This window comes from Ambystoma mexicanum, chromosome 9 (genome assembly GCF_040938575.1).
Source record: "Ambystoma mexicanum isolate Mex_15411 chromosome 9, UKY_AmexF1_1, whole genome shotgun sequence".
NCBI classification, from domain to species: domain Eukaryota; kingdom Metazoa; phylum Chordata; class Amphibia; order Caudata; family Ambystomatidae; genus Ambystoma; species Ambystoma mexicanum.
The window spans coordinates 1,529,939,491-1,529,961,144 of NC_090931.1; the positions used below are offsets into that span (position 1 = coordinate 1,529,939,491).

General features: G+C 45.2%; 1 protein-coding gene across 1 annotated transcript in view; it reads left to right on the plus strand.

Moving 5' to 3' along the window:
* Positions 1-21,654, plus strand: part of LOC138487563 (zinc finger protein 62 homolog) — a 170,613-nt gene that overhangs the window by 48,347 nt on the left and 100,612 nt on the right. The window lies entirely within an intron of this gene.

The window sequence follows — 21,654 nt, forward strand, 5'->3', positions numbered from 1 at the left end:
AATTATCATATGCGGAGACTTGAATCTAAAGCTGCTTGATAAAAGTGGAAAACTAAAACCAAACCAGCTGGAAGGAAACGAAAAACGATGGTCAGAAGAAATGGAAATACGAGAGATGAAAATCTTAAATGGGCGGACAAAAGGAGACCTCGAAGGAACAATCACATGGTCAAACAACACAAGTAGCATGGTCCTAGTTTACTGTTTCGTAGCTGGAAACACGCCAAGGTGGATTAACACATTCAGCGTGAAGAAACAGAAGGCTAGCGACCACGCTCTGTTAGAGATCGAATTCAATTGGGAGTTATGTTATGTTATGTTATTTTGCATTTATATAGCGCCTTATATACCATTGATATGGTCTGAAGGCGCTGGTAGGTTGAACGCCCTTGGGAACCGAAGTTCAGGTCAGTCGAGAGAGTAGGGAGAGTCAACAGGGCGTGTGTGCACCGGGTATGTGTGCTGCTGGTGCGGTATTCGTGAAATAGCTGCTTCTTAGCGGTAGGTGTGATGGTTGAGATCAGGGGTATGTGTTCGTTCTAGCAGGATTTATCCAGACTGACTGTGGCTGCGTTAGGCCTGAGGAGAACGCCTGGCTGGGGGGGAGGGGGGGTGAAACCAGCAATGATTACTTAGAATGATGGGGAGTGAGCGGGAGATGTTAGTATGAGAACAGTTATACCTAATGGTGTCATAGTATCTCTGTGTTCTAGTTGAGTGGTGGTGTAAAGAAGAGAGTAAGCGTGGGGTGTGATCTGATGGATTACATGCTCTTCCAAACGTTCCCTGCAGTCCAGAACATACTATGTACGTTGCGCAGTTCTATGCACTCCAGTCCGTTCTATGTACTTTTGTTCATTCCATGCGTCCCCATGTGTGCTAGACACTCCGGTCTGCTCGACGCACTCATGCACTGCAGACTGCCCCGCGCCCTCAGGTCTGCCCCGCGTGCTCAGGTCCGCCATGCACGCTCCATTCTGTCCCATGCATGCACTCCTGTCTGCCCCACGCATGCAGTGCTGTCTGCTCCTGTATTTCGTATTCACCCACCCTGCGCAGTCGCCCGATCCCCGCATTCATCCGCTCTCGCACTCACGCGTTCCAGGCACTCATCTGCTCTCCGCACCTATCCGTTCCCCACACTCACCAGCTCTCCTCACTCACCAGCTCCCCGCACTCATCCGCTCCCCGCACTCATCCGCTCCCCGCACTCATCCGCTCCCCGCACTCATCCGCTCCCCGCACTCATCCACTCCCCTGCACTCATCTGTTACCTCACTCCTCAGCTCTCCTCACTTCTCCGCTCTATGCATTCATCCGCTCTATGTACTCATCTGCTCAATGCACTCGTGCTTTCCATGCATTCAACTCATCCGCTCCACGCACTCATTCGCTCACTTCATTCATCCGCTCCTGGCGCTCATCAGTTCCCATATTCATCCGCTCCCCGTACTCATCTGCTCCCCATACTCAACCGCTCCCGTACTCCTCCACTCCCCGTACTCGTCCATTCCCTGTACTCATCCACTCCCTGTACTGATCTACCCTCCGTACTCATCCGCTCAATACATCCGTGTTTTCCATGCATTCAGCTCATCTGCTCGCCGTACATCCGCTCTGCACACTCATCCGCTCTATGCACTCATCCGCTCTATGCACTCGTGCTTTCCCCGCGTTCAACAATAATATGCACTCATCACCCCCTTAGGGTCATTCGGTAATCCGCAATAATCCTGGTCTGTAACCTCGTCCGCCCTGTGACCTCGTCCGCCCTGTGACCTCGTCCGCCCTGTGACCTCGTCCGCCCTGTGACCTCGTCCGCCCTGTGACCTCGTCCGCCCTGCGACCTCGTACGCTCTGCGACCTCGTACGCTCTGCGACCTCATCCTCCCTGCGACCTCATCCTCTATACCCTCATCCGTTCTATGTACTATCGGCTTTATACACTCGTCATCCGCTCTTATACGATCATCATCCGCTCTTATACGATCATCCGCTCTTATACGATCATCCGCTCTTATACGATCGTCCGCTCATATACGATCATCTGCTCTTATACGATCATCCGCTCTATACGCTCACTCGCATTTCCATACTCTTCCGCTCTACACGCTTCCCCACTCTACACGCTCCCCCACTCTACACGCTCCCCCACTCTACACGCTCCCCCACTCTACACGTTCCCCCGCTCTAGACGCTCCCCCACTCTACACGCTCCATCACTCTACATGCTCATACGTTCTATACATTCATCAGTTCTACATTTGCTTTTCTGTATTTATGCACTTATCCGCCATACACGCTCGTCCGCTCCACACAAACAACCACTCCAGATTCTCATCCGCTTAACATGTTCATCCATTCTATACCTTCATCCGATCTACATACTCATTCAGTTACACACTCATTTGATCTATGTAGTCATCTGTTCTTCCATTCATGCATTCTTCTACACCGTGCATTCAACTGTTTATAATCAGCCACTCTACACACTCAAACGCTTAACAAGTTCATCCATTCTATACACTTATCTGATGTACATACTCATTCAAATTACACACTTATTCAATCTATATAGTCATCAGTTCTTCCACTCATGCATTCTTTCACTCAGTGCCTTCATCTGTTCAACACGCTTCATCTATTCTAACTGTTTCATCAACGCCATTCATTTCGTTCCTTCTTCATGCATATGCGCGTTTCAGCAGTTTACATCTCATTACAGTTTCCCTATGATTTATTCTTAATATCCGCTTCACTTTTTTGATCTGCTTTACTTGTTTAATTCTGTTTGTCTTTCTAGTTTATATTCGGGGTTATTAGCTGTCAATTTTTGCCTCAGGTAGTTTGTTGGGCTGGTGTCATTGAGATGCTGATTTTTTGTTTGGGTTAGTTTGGTTACCAGTTGGTTTTAGGGGAAGAGCCAGGTTTTCAGCAGTTTGCGGAAAGATGTTAATTCCTCAGTTTTGGCGGATGTGGGGTGGGAGTGAGTTCCACAGGGTGGGGGACAAGGCTGAGAATGCTGATCCGCCTAATCTGACTGAGTTTGTTTTAGGAATGACTAGGAGGCCGGCTGAGCTTGATCTTAGGGTGCGAGGGGGGGGATAGGGTTTTAGTTTGTCTTGAAGATATTGAGGTCCGGTTTTATGCAGTGCTCGATGGGAGATGCAAAAGGTTTTGAAAGTCACCCTTCGGGCTACTGGAAGCCAGTGCAGAGTCTTAAGGGCTGGGGAGATGTGGTCTCTTGGGCCGAGCAAGTAGCAATTTGGCTGCTGCGTTTTGTGCCCTTTGGAGATTATTCAGTTGGTACTCGTGGATTCCGAGGTATAGGGGGTTTGCATAGTCCAGTCTTGACATAACGATTGATTGGACCGTGGAGAGTCTGTTAGGAAAGGAGAGATATGGAAAGATGCGCCTAAGGGTTTTAAGGTGGTAGTGGCATGATTTTGAGACGTTGTTGACTTGGCGCGAGAGTGTTAGGTCAGAGTCAAGGATGCACCCAAGATTTTTCACTCAGTTGCAGGGGTTCGGTGAGCTGCCGATGGCGGATGGCCAGGGTAGTGGTTGGGGAAGAAGCTCGGAGTTGCCGCATACTATGATTTTCATTTTGGAAGGGTTTAACAAGAGGTGACTTTGGGTCATCCAGAGCTCTATGTCGAGGAGGCAGGAGGCCAGGTCAGGTCGGGAGTTAGGATTTGAGTTCATTAGTTTTAGAATTAGTGGAGTGTCATCGGCGTAGTTGTAACACAGGATGTTGTGTGTACAAACTATTTGAGGGAGGGTGGTCAAGTAGAGATTGAACAGGAGGGCAGATAGGCATGCTCCTTGTGGGACTCCCATGTCGATTGGTCGGGCTTGGGAGGTATAGTTGGAGAGTATCGTTATTTGGTACCTATCTTTGAGGAATGAAGCTATGCATCTAAGAGCGGTTCCACAAATTCCTAGGGAGTGGAGGCGGTCTAGGAGGATTGAGTGATTAATTGTGTCAAGGGCAGCAGATAGGTCAAGAAGGATTAGTGCAGCGCATCCCGCGGGGCCTCCCGTCATTTTAAGATCATCCCAGATTGAGGTTAAGGTGGTTTTGGTTCTGTGACGGGCTCTGAAACCGGATTGTGCGGGGTCTAGGAGATTGTTGGCTTCGACAAAGGCATTTAGTTGGGAGTAGGCGGTTCGGTCAATGAGTTTGGCAAGGAATCTGGTGTTCGAGATGGGGCAGTAGTTTTTGGGCTATAGAGGGTCAAGGGTCGGTTTTTTAATTAGCGGTTTGACATGAACCGTTTTGAATGCTTCGGGAAAGATACCAGAGGAAAGGGAGGCATTTATGATGGATCTTGCGTGTTCTCCTGTGCAGGTGGAAGCGAAAAATTTCTTTGAGGGTTGTGGCTGGGCAAGGTCCAGCGGGGAGCCAGATGGTTTGCGGCCAGATAGAAGTTTGAGAAATTGCTCTGGTGATATTGGACTAAAGGTTTCGAACGTTGGTTGCAGCTGGTGGGCTGGCCGCTATGGGGGGAGTATTCCCTGGTGGATGTAAGAGAGCCAGTTTGGTGGCTAGAGTGTTTGTTCTTTTGAGGGCCGTGGTGTAAAAGTGGAGGGAGAATGAGTCGCACAGTGATTGTGAGGGGGTTGGGACGGTTGTGGTGCAAACCGGTTTAGCGAATTCACAGATCATTTTGTGGGGTTCCTTGCTTGGGTTTTTGCAGTTTAGTATTCAGGAGTTGTAGTGGGCTTTTTTTGCTTTCCGGATTTCGGCCTTGTACTGATAGAGGTGTTGGGCCAAGGTGGCCCTGTTCTCTTTGGTTTTGTCTTTCTGCCATTTGCGTTCTAGGTAACTATATAGTTGTTTAGTGGTCTTCAACTCGGGAGTGAACCATCTGGGGAAAAGGCCACGGCGTGTTGATGGTTTGCAAGGGGGTGTGAGCCGCATCAGAGATTCGTTGAGCCATGAGTCAAAGGCATCAGGGGTTAGTTGTTTCATGAGATGGCTGGTAGGTGGTGGAGATTGGAGGAGTGCGTCGGCTAGGTCTGCGATTATTAGTTTTTTCCAGCATTTGCGTAGATTAGGTGGTTCAGATTCGAGTACGGGGGTGGGGTCGGGTGAGGCAATGACGAAAGAGAGAATGAAGTGATCGGACTAGATGATGGTGGTGGGGGGTTTTAAGTGAATCAGGGTGTTTGAGCTAAAGATAGAATCAAGAGTGTGTCCTTTATAGTGAGTCGGACCATTTATGTGGGGTTGGAAGTTAATTGCGTCTAAACCGTCAACCAGAGAGTGTGTCATAGGGTTGGTGGGGATGTCGAGCCATATGTTGAAATCTCAAAGAAGGGTGAGGTTGAGATGGTTTAGTTGAAGGGTGGCAATTGAGTCGCAGAGGTTGTTTGCGAATTGTCTATCGTAGCTTGGGGGACTGTCGATTATTAAGAAGCTGTGCAAGAGCGACGGGGAGAGGGATAGTTTAACGAGGAGTGATTCGCAGGAAGGAATGGAGGGTTGGTTGTCGATGATTGAGGCGTGGAAGAGAGACTTGAAGACGAATGCTACTCCCCCTCCACTAGAGGGACGGTTCAGTGGTTTGAGGGAGTAGTCAGGGGGAAAGGCTTCACTGGCGATTGGAGCGAAGTCGTCAGAGAACCAAGTTTCGGTGATGAAGACCAGGTCTGGTTTTTCAGAGGCGAGGAGGTCAAAGATGGAGAATCTGGTTTTTGCTATGGATCGGGCATTAAATAGGATGCAGTTCACATCGACAGGCGAAGTTGGTCTCGGGGCTGGAGCGGGAGGGGGAAGTGGCGGAGAGAGAGGAAGCTGGAGAGGGAGAGGGTGGGTGGGGATCGATGGGAATAGTGGGCGAGGAGAGGAAATGGCAGGCTTCGGGCGGGATTGGGTGGCTGCGTGTGTTCGGATGATTGGGTTTGGCTCGGGGGATTTGAGGGTGGGGTGTGGGCGGTTAGGAGTTTCAATTTCAGTTGATGAGAAGTCAAGGGAGATGGGTTTCAGAAAAGGTGAAGCTACGGGGGACTGGGGAGAGTGGAGGTGGGTCGAGACAAGGGAGGCAAGGAGTGCTGAGAGATTGAGGGGGACCAGGTGCGATTCCTTTTTAGTTTCTTTTCTTTTGCGATTGGAGTGTGAGAGAGGGAGGGTGGGTCAGAGGGGGAGAGGGATGCAGTTTCGGTTCTTGCTAGGGTTAGACATGCAGTTTTTAGGGACGGGAAAGGGTGTGTTCCGGGAGAAGGTGGTGGAGGTTTGTGGGCAAGGCAGGGGGTGGATGCTTGCAAGACAAGGTGTGCTCGCTGTTATAGGGAGGGGAGCGTGCATGGTTAGCGTGGGCAGGCCGGTGGTGGGGTTCGGGGGAGGAGTGGTCTTAGGGTGTTTGGCTCGCCATCATGCCCCTCTGGCTTGGTGTTTGGAGAGGGGAATGGTAGGGAGTGCAAAGGAGGGTGGAGTGATTTGGGAAGGGGGGTACGGGACGGATGGCACACCGGGAAATGAGGGTGGTGCACAGTGGTCATTTTCGACAGACTCTGTTGGAGTGGGTTCACTCATGCTTAGTAAGAGCTGTTAGGTGTGTTCTGAGTTGAAACTTAAGTTTATTGGACTTTATATGTTAGACTATATCACTAGCTGTGAGTAGTCTTGGTTTCAGGGTTGTAGTAGTTTGCAGATATTAGGCCGTTTTGAGGTGTAGCTAGACCCTAGGATATGCTAGTTAGGCAGTCTATTTAGTTGTAGCTACAGCACTGCTATGTTGTTGGTAGACTTTCTTCTAGTAAGCTGGAAGATAGGTAAGCTATTTAAGGAGAAGTTGAATGTAGCAACTAATTGTAGTTCTAAATTTAGTAGAAGCCCGCAATTAGGCACACTTCCAAGTTCAATTTGCACAGAGATGATATTAGACTATTAGGTGCACTTCTAGCTTCAGCTGTATACAGAGATAATATTAAGGTATTAATACACTTCTAGGGTATTTGGTACTATTAGGCACACTTCTAGATTTGACTGTACACGGGAGGTGGTATTCGAGGTGGTATTAGGTCTACATCTAGATTCAGTTTTGTATAGAAGGGATTTTAGACTATTAGGCACAGTTCTAGATTCTACATTATACAGATGATATTACACTATTAGGATTTTGGGTTACAATTTTAAATTCAACTTTTCTCAGAGAGGCTATTGGGCACACTTCTAAATGCAGCTTTTCTCAGAGAGACTATTGGGCACAACTTCTAAATGCAACTTTTCACAGAGAGGCTATTGGGCACACTTCTAAATGCAGCTTTTCTCAGAGAGACTATTGGGCACAACTTCTAAATTCAACTTTTCTCAGAGAGGCTATTGGGCACACTTCTAAATGCAGCTTTTCTCAGAGAGACTATTGGGCACAACTTCTAAATGCAACTTTTCACAGAGAGGCTATCGGGACACTTCTGAATGCACTTCTAAATGCAACTTTTCTCTGAGAGGCTATTGGGCTACAGATGATATTAGACTATTAGGATATTGGGTACAATTCTAGATTCAACTTTTCTCAGAGAGGCTATTGGGCACACTTCTAAATGCAGCTTTTCTAGGAGAGGCTACTGGGCACAACATCTAAAAGCAACTTTTCTCAGAAAGGCTATCGGGACACTTCAAAATGCAACTTTATTCTGAGAAGCTATTGGGCACAACTTCTAAATACACACATAGGCTATTGGGTACACTTCTAAGTGCAACTTTTCTAAGAGAGGCAATTGGGCGTAACTTCTAAATCAAACTTTTAGAGAGGCTATTGGGAACAACTTCTAAATGCAGCTTTTCTCAGAGAGGCTATTGGGCACAACTTCTAAATGCAACTATTCTCAGAGAGGCTATCGGGCCACTTCTAAATGCACCTCCAAATGCAACTTTTCTCAGATAGGCTATTGGGCACACTTCTAAATGCAGCTTTTCTCAGAGAGGTTATTGGGCACAACTTCTAAATACACGCATAGGCTATTGGGCACAACTTCTAAATGCAGATTTTCGCAGAGAGGCTATTGGGCACAACCTCTAAATACACATATAGGCTATTGGGCACAACTTCTAAATACACATAAAGGCTATTGGGCACAACTTCTAAATGCAGCTTTTCTCAGAGAGGCAATTGGGCACAACTTCTAAATACACATATAGGTTATTGGGCACACTTCTAAATGCAGCTTTTCTCAGAGAGGTTATTGGGCACAACTTCTAAATACACACATAGGTTATTGGGTATACTTTTAAATGCAACTTTTCTCAGAGAGGCTATTGGGCATAACTTCTAAATACATGCATAGGCTATTGGGCACAACTTCTAAATGCAGCTTTTCGCAGAGAGGCTATTGGGCATAACTTCTAAATACACACATAGGCTATTGGCCACAACTTCTAAATGCAGCTTTTCTCAGAGAGGCTATTGGGCACAACTTCTAAATACACAGATATGCTATTGGGTACACTTTTAGATGCAACTTTTCTCAGAGAGGCTATTGGGCACAACTTCTAAATACACATAAAGGCTATTGGGCACAACTTCTTAATGCAGCTTTTCCCAGAGAGGCTATTGGGCACAACTTCTAAATACACATATGGGCTATTGGGCACAACTTCTAAATGCAGCTTTTCTCAGAGAGGCTATTGGGCACAACTTCTAAATACACATATAGGCTATTGGGCACAACTTCTAAATGCAGCTTTTCTCAGAGATGCTATTGGGCACAACTTCTAAATACACAGATAGGCTATTGGGTACACTTGTAGATGCAGCTTTTCTCAGAGAGACTATTGGGCACACAATCTAAATACGCATATAGGCTATTGGGTACACTTTTATATGCAACTTTTCTCAGAGAGGCTATTAGGCACAACTTCTAAATACACATAAAGGCTATTGGGCACAACTTCTAAATGCAGCTTTTCCCAGAGAGGCTATTGGGCACAACTTCTAAATACACATATAGGCTATTGGGCACAACTTCTAAATGCAGCTTTTCTCAGAGAGGCTATTGGGCACAACTTCTAAATACACATATAGGCTATTGGGCACAACTTCTAAATGCAGCTTTTCTCAGAGATGCTATTGGGCACAACTTCTAAATACACAGATAGGCTATTGGGTACACTTTTAGATGCAACCTTTTCTCAGAGAGGCTATTGAGCACAACTTCTAAATACACAGATAGGCTATTGGGTACACTTTTATATGCAACTTTTCTCAGAGAGGCTATTGGGCACAACTTCTAAATGCAACTTTTTCTCAGAGAGGCTATTGGGCACAACTTCTAAATGCAACTTTTCTCAGAGAGGCTATGGGGCACAACTTCTAAATACACACATAGGCTATTGGGTACACTTTTAGATGCAACTTTTCTCAGAGAGGCTATTGGGCACAACTTCTAATACACAGATAGGCTATTGGGTACACTTTTAAATGCAACATTTCTCAGAGAGGCTATTGGGCACAACTTCTAAATACACACATAGGCTATTGGGTACACTTTTAAGTGCAACCTTTACATGTATAGAACAGAGCTTCCTAATGCAAATATACTGCAGATATAATGAATTCACATGTTTTGTTAGATGAGTGGTCGGGTAGTATGGCCTGAAGTAGTTGCTTCTGGCCCCGCCCTTGCCACACTTACTTGTTGTTGGCTTCTTGCTTCTCCTGTGGATACCTGGTCACCAGAGTCTGGTGGTGCAATAAATCATGCCCTCCCCGTACTAGACGTCTTGTGGGGAAGAAACCGGCTCAGAATAAAAACTCAGGCAATCGCTAAATTAGTGGATGGGTTCAATAGCCAGGTAAAAAGAAGTCCAAAAGAAGTAGAATGCAAATGGCTACTAAAGGAGTTCGTAGTGCAATGTGATGGAAACAAAAATCGATCTATCACAAGGAAACACGCATACAATGTTGACCTGGTGACCAGACGAAAGACCTACCGCGCAGAATTAAGAAACATAAGAAAAAACTCAATGCCTAATAAAGAACAACTAATGCAGAAGTACAAACAATCTTACAAAAATTGGCTAATTTCATCGAAGGCCTGGAGAGCTCAATGCGATGCTGAGAAGATGCTAGCCGCAATTCAAACGGCAAATGCGTGTAGCCTTTGGGAGATCATTAATAAAGGCGACGACTTCCAACCGCCCCTAACCATCTCCCAAGTCTCAAAAGACCTATGGGTTAAGCACTATACTACCCTGTTCCAGCAAACATCAACTGTAGAAATGATCACACACCCAAGGAGAAAAACACCATGGCACATAGAATGTGATTATGATGACATTCTGGGGAGAATAAAGAAATTAAGCTCTTCAAGAGCGGCCGGGCCAGATGGCATATCAAATCAAATGCTCAAATAAAATGGAGAAGCCTGGGCCAACTTCATTCTGCTGCTCTTCAATCAAATAAAGAAGACACAAACCATCCCATTGTCATGGAAAGAGGCACTGATTTGTCCCAATAAACAAAAAAAGGGGATTCTAGAGACCCCAAGAACTATAGACCTATAGCTCTTCTGGACTCCATTGGAAACATTTTCTCCTCCATCCTTTTAAGGGACTTAAAAAAATGGGCCATAAAGGAGGGCTTCTTGGATAAACGGCAAACAGCTTTTGTATAAGGAGTCGGCACTTCCTTGAATTTATTCATTTTGAATTTATTAAAGCTCCGGGCAATAGAAACAAAAACAACCGTGTACCTGGGCTTTATCGACCTAGAGCAAGTCTTCGACGGAGTCAGCAGAGAACTTCTCTGGGAAAAATTGAAGAAACGGAACTGCCTAGTAGACCTCATGGAAGCCATTCAAGAACTGTATACCGATACCTCGATTCAAATTATAACTACGAAAGGAGGGGCCACCACCGAAAAGATACTGACATTCAAAGGAATTAAACAAGGTTGTGCTTTGGCGCCTTTCATGTTCATTCTATACCTGGTGGATATGGTTGAGTCACAGAGAAAGATCTTAGCCTTTCCACCTACAATTGAAGGGGAGGAGCTGTCCTGGATCTTATACGCGGACGACGTGGTCTTCATTGACCAGACGGCTATAGGGCTTCAGCGACGTATCAGGGAGTTCAAGAGTTACCTGGATAGAAATCAAATGAAGATTAACATAAAGAAATCAGTTATCTTAATAATGAAGTCAGCTCGAGGACACCAATTAAAAAAAAAAAGAACTTCGTATGGTCAATTGAAAACCAAAAACTGGACGTCGTAGATGAACAAGGTCAATACACTTGTCACAAGTCTCTCCCCTTCTCACCTGTTTTTGTTGTGTGCTTGCGACCTTCTGGGATTTCTTCTTTCTCACGGTCCTGGATTTGTATAGACCCGAACGCTGGTCATCGGCGTCCAGCATGAGGCTAGCAGTACTGTTCCCGGGAGCGTTCAGAAGTCCAGGGTAAATACCAGGATGTAATAAAAGGTACGCTCGGAGGCACGGAAGTCTGTGACTCAAGCGTGGAAGGATTCCAGTAAGGTAGGAGAGGAATTGGGGGGCAGGACGGGGATTCAAGGAACTGGAAACAAGGATTCATGCTACACACGTCCGACTACAGGTAGCGGTAGCGTTGAGACGCGCAGAGCCACGGGGGCGTGTCTCTTTTGTAAGGCGTGCAGCGTGGAACGCAGAGACTGACCAGGAGCGTTCCGTTCCGAGCGGCCATGTTGGAAGGATCACTGCATTCAATCCCCTATGAGTCAGGGAACAGGAGGTCCAGAAGGGACGCAGATGATGTTTCATGACAGTATGCCTCCTCTGAAACCCAGCTCCTCCGGGTTTGCCCGGATGGATGAGATGAAATCGTCGAACCAGCCTGGGGGCATTCATGTTTGACACGGGTTCCCAGGTACGCTCACTGGAAGGGTAACCTTTCCACTCAACCAAATATTGTAGTTGACCACGTCGGTATCTTGAGTCACAAATCCTGGAAACCTTGTATGCTAGTTGATCATTTACAATCACAGGGGTAGATCTAGGAGCTGTTCGAGATGACTGAATGTATGGTTTTAACAGAGAAGTGTGAAATACTGAATGGATTCTTTTCCAGGATTCTGGTAACCGAAGCTGAAAGGCCACTGGGTTGACGATTTCTTGCATAGAAAAGGGACCTTAATACCTGGGAGCCAGTTCATTAGGGCGTAGATGCTGAGGAAGGAGCTCCGCGGATAACCAAACTTTATCACCTACTGAGTAGGAAGGTCCAGGTCTTCTTTTGGAGTCAGCATAACGTTTGACATCTTTTCGGACCCTTTCTAGATATTCCTTAATCTCCTTGTGTACTGTGATGAGGTTTCCGATCCAGGAATCTACCGCAAGCACTGGGGTAGGGTGTGGGAGTACGGAGGGTAGACAGATGGATGGAATCCTTGACTACAGAAGAAGGGACTGGTCTTGATAGCTGAATGATCTGAATTGTTATAAGTGAACTCGGCCATAGGTATTAGGAGTGACCAATCATCCTGAACTTTGGTGGCGAAACAACAAAGGTATTGTTCGAGAGTTTGGTTTACACGTTTGGTAGCCCCATTGGTTTGTGGGTGGTAGCCTGAAGATAAGGCACGTTGGATTCCCAGAATACGACATAATTGCTTCCAGAACTGAGATATGTACTGGGGTCCTCAGTCTGAAATGATCTTGGAAGGTAGCCCATGAAGTCGGAATGTGTGTTCCAGGAAGATTCCGGCAAGGCCAGATGAGGACGGCAGTTTGGATAAAGGTGTAAAATGAGCCATATGAGTAAACAAGTCAATAGTGACCATGATTGTCGTGTAGCCTCTGGAGGGGGGTAATTCCACAATAAAATCTGTGGCAATGATTTCCCAGGGTCTTATTGGTATTGCTTGTTGGAGTAGGAGTCCTGCCGGCTTTTTATTGTCATGTTTGTTCTGATTGCAAACTGCGCATGTTTGGATATGGATCCTAATGTCATCCTTCATCTTCGGCCACCAAAACTGTCTTTGTACTAGATGGAGAGTGTTGGTAATCCCACGATGTCCCGAATGTAAGGTATCATGACATAGGCTTGTGATCCTTTGTCTCAGTCCAGGAGTGGGAATGACTAAGCGATTGTCCTTGAATAGATACCCGTCCCTTGCTGTGAGATTCCATTTATTATTTCTCTTATGCTCCTTCCAGCTATCCGAAGATCGAGTTTGACTATGGATATTCTCCAGGAGAGTGAGTGCTTGGGCAACAAAGATTGTGTGGGGAAACATCTTTGGGAAGGTCCGATCCTCAGGGTTTTTGTAGTCTGGACGTCTGGATAAGGCATCGGCAATTATGTTATGTGTTCCGGGAATGTGATGGATTTGGAACTGGTATTGAGCAAAAAAGAAAGCCCAACAGGTTTGACGACTGTTTCTGTATTCCAGGGATTGTAGAACTTAAAGATTTCGATGATCTGTGCGGATTTGCACTGGGTGTTTGGCTCCCAGGAGGAGATGGCGCCAGTCAGTAAAGGCTTGAAGAATGGCTAGCAATTCCTTTTCCAAAACGGAGTAATGGGTTTCACTGGGAGTTAGAGTGTGAGAAAGATAGGCGATGGGGTGTTCTAACTTGTCGTCCAATTCTTGTTTTAGGACAGCCCCAATGGCGTAGTTGGAAGCATCAGTCTCAACAAGAAAGGGTCGATCTATGTCAGGTTGTGCTAGGATGGGGGCTTGTGTGAACTCCGACTTCAGGCGGTAAAAGGCCGCGTCTTGGGTTGAGGTCCACAAGAAGGGGGTATCTTTCTTTAACAGTGAGAAGATAGGGTGCACAATCTCCAAAAAGGTTGGTATAAATTTCCGATAAATATGTGCAAGTCCTGGGAAGGATTGTATCTGTTTCACAGTAGTTGGAGTAGGCCAGGACAAAATGGAGTCTACCTTTTGAGGAATCCATACCAATTCCATTAGGACTAAGGAGAAATCCGAGATAGTGAACAGTTGAAACGTGAAAAAGGCACTTCTCGGGCTTGGCCAGGAGCTTATGTTCTCATAGACGTTGCAAGACTGCCTTCACATGCTCTTTATGTCTTTGATGGTCCTTTGAATATATCAGTATATCGTCTAGATATACGATGACGAAGATGAACAACATATCAGAGAACACTCGATCCATGAAACGTTGGAAGACTGCTGGGGCATTAGCAAGTCCGAAGGGCATGACCAGGTATTCAAAATGGCCAAAGGGGGTTCTAAAAGCTGTTTTCCATTCGTCACCCTCCTTTATGCGAATGAGATGGTAGGCACCCCTTAGGTCTTATTTTGTAAAGATGACTGCACCTCTGACTGCTTCCCGGATATCCGAGATGAGGGGCAAGGGATAGCGGTCCTTGAGAGTGCACTGATTTAGACCACGGTAGTCCAAACATGGTCTGAACTCCTTGGTATCTTTCTTGGGAACAAAGAACAATGAAGCACCCGCTGGGGATTTACATGGTCGTATGGTGCCATTTTCCAGGTTAGTATCCAGGTATTCCCGGAGAGCCCTCTTTTCAGGTTCTGATAATATAACCATCCTGCCGAAAGGAATCACTGCTGAGGGTTCGGTATCAATGGCACAATCCTCTGGCCTGTGAGGAGGGAGAGCTTGAACTATAGCGGTCGAAAACACATCAGAAAAGGCTTGGTAGGCCCTGGGAATCTGGATGATGTTAGAAACAGTGACTGGATTTTGTTGGCTCTCTAGGGAGTCTTCAGAAGGCTTCGGTAAGGTATCCAGGGATAAGCAGTGAGACATACAATGTTCAGATGCAAGGAACAGGGGGCCTGCTGCCCAATTGATGTAGTGATTATGCCTTTGTAGCCAGGGCATCCCAAGAACCATCGGATAATGGGCTGATTTAATGATGTCGAATTTGATCCTTTCTCGATGGTGATTTATAGAGCGTAGAAGCTCTTTAGTCTGAAGGGTTATGGGTCCTGAAGAAAGGGGTCTCCCATCAATAGCCTCTGATGGTTGTATTGTTACTCGGCTTTCATGTGGGATGTTGTGAGCAGTGAACCAATCTTGATCTAGAAACACGCCTATAGCTCTGCAGTCTACTAATGCCAGTATGGGGTAGGATTCTGTCTTGGAAGGCAATAGAAAGGCCTGAAGAACCACAAGATTATTTTGTCCAGGAGAGTTCAAGGATGGAATTGATTTGGAGAAAACATCTCTCTCCCGACACTATGCCCCATCTAGGATCGGGAGCTGGTGTTTTCCGAACGCCGTGGAGGAGCAATAGGACATTCTCTCACAAGGTGTTTATCGGAGGCACAATACATGCACAGACCAGTGTGGATCCATCGCATCCTTTCTTGAGGGGTAATGGGTCCACTTAAGGCTCCTAGTTGCATGGGTTCTGGGCCCGGGGTAGAAGAAACAGTAGGCTCTGATCTAGGCGCATGTTCTGTGGTGGTCTTTTGGAAACCCGATTTAGACTTTTTTTTCTCTGCTCTTCTTTCTTGGATTCGGAAATCTATTTGTAAGGAAAGGTCCATAAGAACCTGGAAGGGTGGGCTTGGGCGGGCAACCCTTGCTAACTCATCTTTTATTTCTTCGTTCAGTCCCCTTCGGAAGAGAGTAAAGCTAGCTTCTGGAGACCAATCTGCTTCCTTCACGAGTTGTTTGAAACGAGTAACATAGGTGAGCATATCCTGGGACCCTTATTGAAACTCGAGCAGTCTCTCTTGAGAACTGTACACCTGTTTGGGGCGATCAAACATTTCCTTAAGAGCACTCACGAAGCCATCATAGTCATCCAGGAGGGCGTCGCCTGAATTAACTACGGGGGTTGCCCAAGTCAATGCATTTCCAGTGAGGTGTGAGATCATAAAGCCCACCTTTGCTATAGGAGTGGAGAAATAGTAGGGCTTGAAGGTGAGGTGTACTAAACATGAATCAAGGAAGGCAGGGGGCGTCTTGGAGGAACCGTCATACTTGTCCACTATTCCTCCCAGTATCACACTTTCTTTGGTTGCGGAGTCACCTGACAAAACTAGCTGTTTTAATGCAGTGTTCTCTGCCTTGAGGTTCTGTACCTCTGTAGTTAATTCCTGCATGCCTCGCATGAGGTCTTGAACAGCGGCTTCCATCTCTGTGTCTGTATCGTTTTTAAGGCGTCTCAATCTGTCACAAGTCTCTCCCCTTCTCACCTGTTTTTGTTGTGTGCTTGCGACCTTCTGGGATTTCTTCTTTCTCACGGTCCGGGATTTGTATAGACCCGAACGCTGGTCCTCAGCGTCCAGCGTGAGGCTAGCAGTACTGTTCCCGGGAGCGTTCAGAAGTCCAGGGTTAATACCAGGATGTAATAAAAGGTACGATCGGAGGCACGGACGTCCGTGACTTGAGCGCGGAAGGATTCCAGGAAGGTAGGAGATGAATTGTGGGGCAGGACAGGGATTCACGGAACTGGAAACAAGGATTCAAGCGAGAGCCCCGAACGAACTCCGGCTACACACGTCCGACTACAGGTAGCGGCAGCGTTGAGACTCGCAGAGCCACGGGGGCGTGTCTCTTTTGTAAGGCGTGCAGCGTGGAACACATAGACTGGTCCGGAGCATTCCGTGCTGAGCGGCCATGTTGGAAGGATCACTGCATGCAATACCCTGCGAGTCAGGGACCAGGAGGTCCAGAAGGGACGCAGACGACGGTTCATGACAACACTCTAATCAGACAAAAACTAAAAAAGCTAACAAATCAAGGTCGAGCTCTCCATCGAAGATATGGGGCATACTCAATGATGCCAGTATTAACCTTTGTCAAGCAAAAAGTAGTGGCGGTGCTGACTTACGGAGCAGAGTGTCTGCTAAACTTGCGATGGGAAACTTGGGACATAGTCGAAGCCTTCTTCTGGCAGAAAATCCTAAGACTCCCTGTCCATTTCAACAATAAGGCATGAACTCAGACTCTAGTCAATGAGATCTATAGTCCTGTGGAAAACAATTTCTTTCTATAGGAAATATACACTTGACTCGCCCCGACCCCAATTTGAGATTCTAGCAAAAACAATGGTGGGGAAGCTAGACCTAACTCTCCAATTGTGGAAAACGAAATGTCAGGAGATTCTACTGCACTATAACATCAAGGGAGAGATATTAAGAACAAACCCTAACACGGCAAAGAGAACCATGCGAAAAAATGACTGGGATGAAATGAGTATGTTAAAACAAGCGAACAACCTATGCTACAATATTATCTGGGAGCGGAAGGCAGTAATGACCCACCTCCATATTTGAGGACATTTCCTTCTTCCCGGCTCAGGGACCTGTTGATGCGATGTAGGTTAAACATTCTTCCTACCAAAGAAGTACAACTTCAAAGAAAACAGATCACATATATTGAATGAAGCTGGATGCAGACATTGCGGAAATGCCGACAAAATAGAAACAACTAGGCATTTGTTATTGTCTTGCCCAAAACTTTCAGCTCAAAGGAGCAAATACTTAGGAAACTATGTCTGTTTAATTAATCAAAACACGGAGGAGGAATACTGGGAAAGGTTGTTAACAGTGGAAAAAATTAGAAAAACACTTGATGCTCTCAACTTCATAGATCAAGTCCTACGGCTGAACATTGAGTAAAAACTAGACCATGGCCACTAACCTGATGCCGGGGACTTAATTGTTGATGTGCTTACTGGCTGTGATGTTCAGAGGCTGGAAACTATGTTAAAGGTTTAAATTTCTTTGTAACCAATACATCTAAAACAAAAAAAACAACAAAAAAATAATAAATTACCTGTGGCTAATAGAGTGGCAACAAAGCTTCTGGGTAGTTATTCTGGCTAACAGTTAGCAGAGCGATGAAGGTAAGGTTTGGGGAAAGACTGATAAAGATTCTTTGAAGTTGACGCAACCTACATTGCAAAATACTGTAGGAGGAAGAGTGAAGTATGTCCCAAAGACAATGCTGGGCTTTCTTTGGTTGCAGACAGACAAGTAAGGCAAAGAGGATGTCCCTCTGAAAAGGAAAGGTTCACAGGAAGAGTACCTTGTCTACTTAAAGGTGTTGAAGTACCAGAAAGTGAATCTTGTTCTATGTGATGACTGTTTCAAGTTACAAAATACTGAAGTTGTGGTGACGCATTGTTGTAGACAGACAAGAGAGGCAAAGAGGCTGCCCCTCTGTTCAGAGGAAGAGTGCCTTGCCTACTGGAAGGTATTAAAGTATCCGAAGGTAAATCTTGTCATAATCCAAACCTGTGCAAAGTCACAAGGTACTGAAGTAGCAGTGGTGTATTTGGTTGTCAGTAGATTTGAAACTTCAGTAGCACAAATGAAGGTGGACTACTATGAGGCAAAGGAGTAGGTCCTCACGGTGAACTCTGGTAGAAGTTGTTGAAGTGGATGTGGAAGTAGAAGTTCTGTGAAGTCATCCTGACCAAGATACCTACTGTAACACTTAATCTTTTGACGAGAGACCTAATAACTGTTAACCAAGAACTGTGTTTCACTAATATTTACAGAAGTTGTGCGCCCTGATGCCCCGGGGCATGTGGCATGTTAAAAAAAATTAAAATCAATAAATAAGTTGTATTTCCTTTCAACTGCAATAATTCTTCTTGGCCAACTGGAAGTTGTGGCAAAGCATCTTGGCTGGGAATGACGTTGATGCTATTTTGGGGAAGTGGAAAGTCTTATAACAAAGAGGAGAAGCTTTTCTGTTATTGGAACTTTGGTTAACAAAACTTCACTTTGACATTGAAGACAACAAAGAACCAAATTGAGACTGTATTACCTGCATGGATTTCCTTGTTTCTTTTTGTTGAACATTGGAACTGAGTTTACCGTGAATCCTGGGGGAGGGGATCTTACCCAGGTTACTGAGAGGGTATCAAAAGAGACAGTGAATATCATTTTGATATTATATGAATTAATATTTTTTTTAATTTGTTGTATATTTGATGTTTAAGTGTGAGGGCCGGACATCCTGGGTTAGTGTTTCCCTTTTTTGATAGGCAGGGAAATCCTCACTGGAGTAGGAATAGTGAACGTTTAATAACATTTATAATTTAATAAAATGGCATATATTGAACAATCATCCAACTGTTGTTCGCCTCGCATTGCTGACCCCTCACAATACCTATTACAATACTCCTTCATTCAGGTATTCCTTATCTTCTGTGTTGTCCCTATTCTTTTTGTGACAATACTTTTATTTAAAAAGTCTGGATCTATTCCCACGCACTCTTCTATTCAGTTTCCTTCCCCTTCTACCCATGCTCATAAGATTCGCCCTCTAATACCATCTCTGCCGATGCTCTGTCTACATCCGTCTCAAAGTTCACTCATTTGCATGCATCCCCCATGTCCCACTGGTCGTGGTGGAGGTACTATGATTCTTTCTCATTTCTCTTGGTCTCTTTCTTCTCCCTGCTCTGATCTACCATCCTTTGCTAGTTGAATACAATTTAAATTCCTTTGTTATTTATCGCCCTCATGGACCCCCTTATATCCTTTTGCGAGGATATTGATGTTCTTGTTACCTACTCCTGTGCCCGTCTATTTCTCCAACTCTTTTACTTGATGATTTGAATCTCCATCTCGCTTTCAACTATTGATTCCTATCATCTGTTTCAATTGTCTACTCCTGCTGCTCATGGCTCATGTTCCTCTTTGGATCTCATTTTCTCTTCTGTTCCCTCTTTCTGTTATTCCTCTGACCTTTTGTGATAATTTCTTACTTTTCTTTTCACTTTTCTTGCCTGAATCATTCCCCCTCCTCCTTTGACCTTCTTCCGACATGATCTGACAGCTTGTAACGCAACATTACTATTCTGACCTTCTGCATCCTTGAAGATTGTTTCAATAACTTAATAGTCTCTGTGCACCACCTTCAACCTGATCTTCTTTAACTTATTCACTATCTTCTGATGAATTTGCCTCTTACTTCACCTCTAAAGTAGCCCCTCTTCATGCATCTTGTTTGCAAAATCCTCTAGAGCCTCCAGCACCTGCTCATTCTCGCTCTGTCGCTTATTCAGTATCTTCTTTCTCTTTGCTTACTAATATGGACACGAACTGACCAATCCGAGAGCAACTCCCTTCCACTCCTGCACGCCTATCCTATACCTTCCTCTTATATTCCTCAGGTTTTCCCCATTTTAATTATCTACTTAAATCTTTCATTTAACAATTATCTTTCTTCTGCTGTCTTCCCTTTTTCTTTCAAACACACTACCATTATTCCTATTTTGAAACAGCCCTCCCTCGACCCTTGTATCACATTCTAATTTTGGCCCCATCTCCCGTTTGCCTTGACTTTCTAAAATGCTTGAAAGAATAATTAATCCCCAGGTGTCTTCATAGTTAAATGTTCACTCTTTCCTTCCACCCCTGCAATCTGGCTTCCATCTCTTCCACTCTTTGGAAACTGCCTGACTCTTTGTAACTGATTCTCTGTTTCCTGCACACTATGACAAGCACTTGTCTGTTCTTATCTCCTCATGTTGACACTGTTGGCCACGCTAGTGCCTGTTCAAGGCTTCTGTCAATGAGTATTTCTGGTACTGTTCACAAATAGTTCCTTTTCTATTTGGCTAATCGCACCTATTCTGTTTCTTGGTATGGTTGCTGATCTTATCACTTCAATGTGGGGTTCCTCAAGGTTCTGTTCTTAGCCCTCTTCTGTTCTTACTATACACTATTGAATCCTCTCTGCTATTATTTCTTCTTTGAACTTTTCCTACAATCTCTATACAGACAAACCACACATTTTCTTGTCTTTCTCATCTTTCTGTGAATCCCTGCATTTAATCTCTCTTCTTGTCTCTGCTCAATTCAGTCTTGGATCTCATCAAATATTCTCCTTCTCAACTCTTCCAAGACTTACATTTAGTTTTTCCTTCATTTGAAATCCCATTCCACCTTCTTCTATTCTTTTCCCTCTGACTCCTCTATCCCTCTCAACTACTGTTTGTAATCTCAGTGTTATACTTGAGTCTTTGCTCTCCTATTCTTCTCGGTTCTTATGTACTGCGGGTGTCTGTTGCTTTCAGTTATTTAATGTTCGTGAGGGCTGCTCATCTCTAACTTTTGGCACAATTAAACTCTTGGTTTCCGAGCATTATTCTCTCACGGATTTATTATTGCTCCTCTATAATTCTTCTATTTGCCTTCTCTGTCATTTGTCTCCTCAGGATTCTATTTCTCAGGCACTCTGTTCACTCCACTGGCCAGTCTTGGAACTCTGTCTTCAATATCACTTCCTCTGTATTGTATTAAAATGTGTGTATGGGATCACACCTCTCTGTCTTTCTTCTATTTATTTTATCCTGGTACCAACTATCATATCCTCACTGTTCCAAATCACTACTTCTCTTATCAGTCCCCTGTCCTCATTCACGCTTTTGTTCATTTTCTCTCTTAGCTCCTAAACGTTGGAATTCTCTCAATACGGTCCCTTACTTCATTTTCTTCCTTTTGCTCGCATCTGAAAATGCATTTTCTATCTTCTTCAAAAATGGATTATAGGTTTTATGTAGCGTTATATGGGCAATACTCTGCCTTTGACAGCACAGAAGCCACAGCTCTTACAAACGGCCTTGTGGCTTTTGCACTGTCAAAGTCGTGCCAGGAGGGAGGTGGTGTCTACAGTGAGGGATTCTGAGATGGGTTTCAGGACGCCATTTCACTGCATGCGGGAGGTCGTCAACTTTTTGTATGCTGTATATATGTGCCT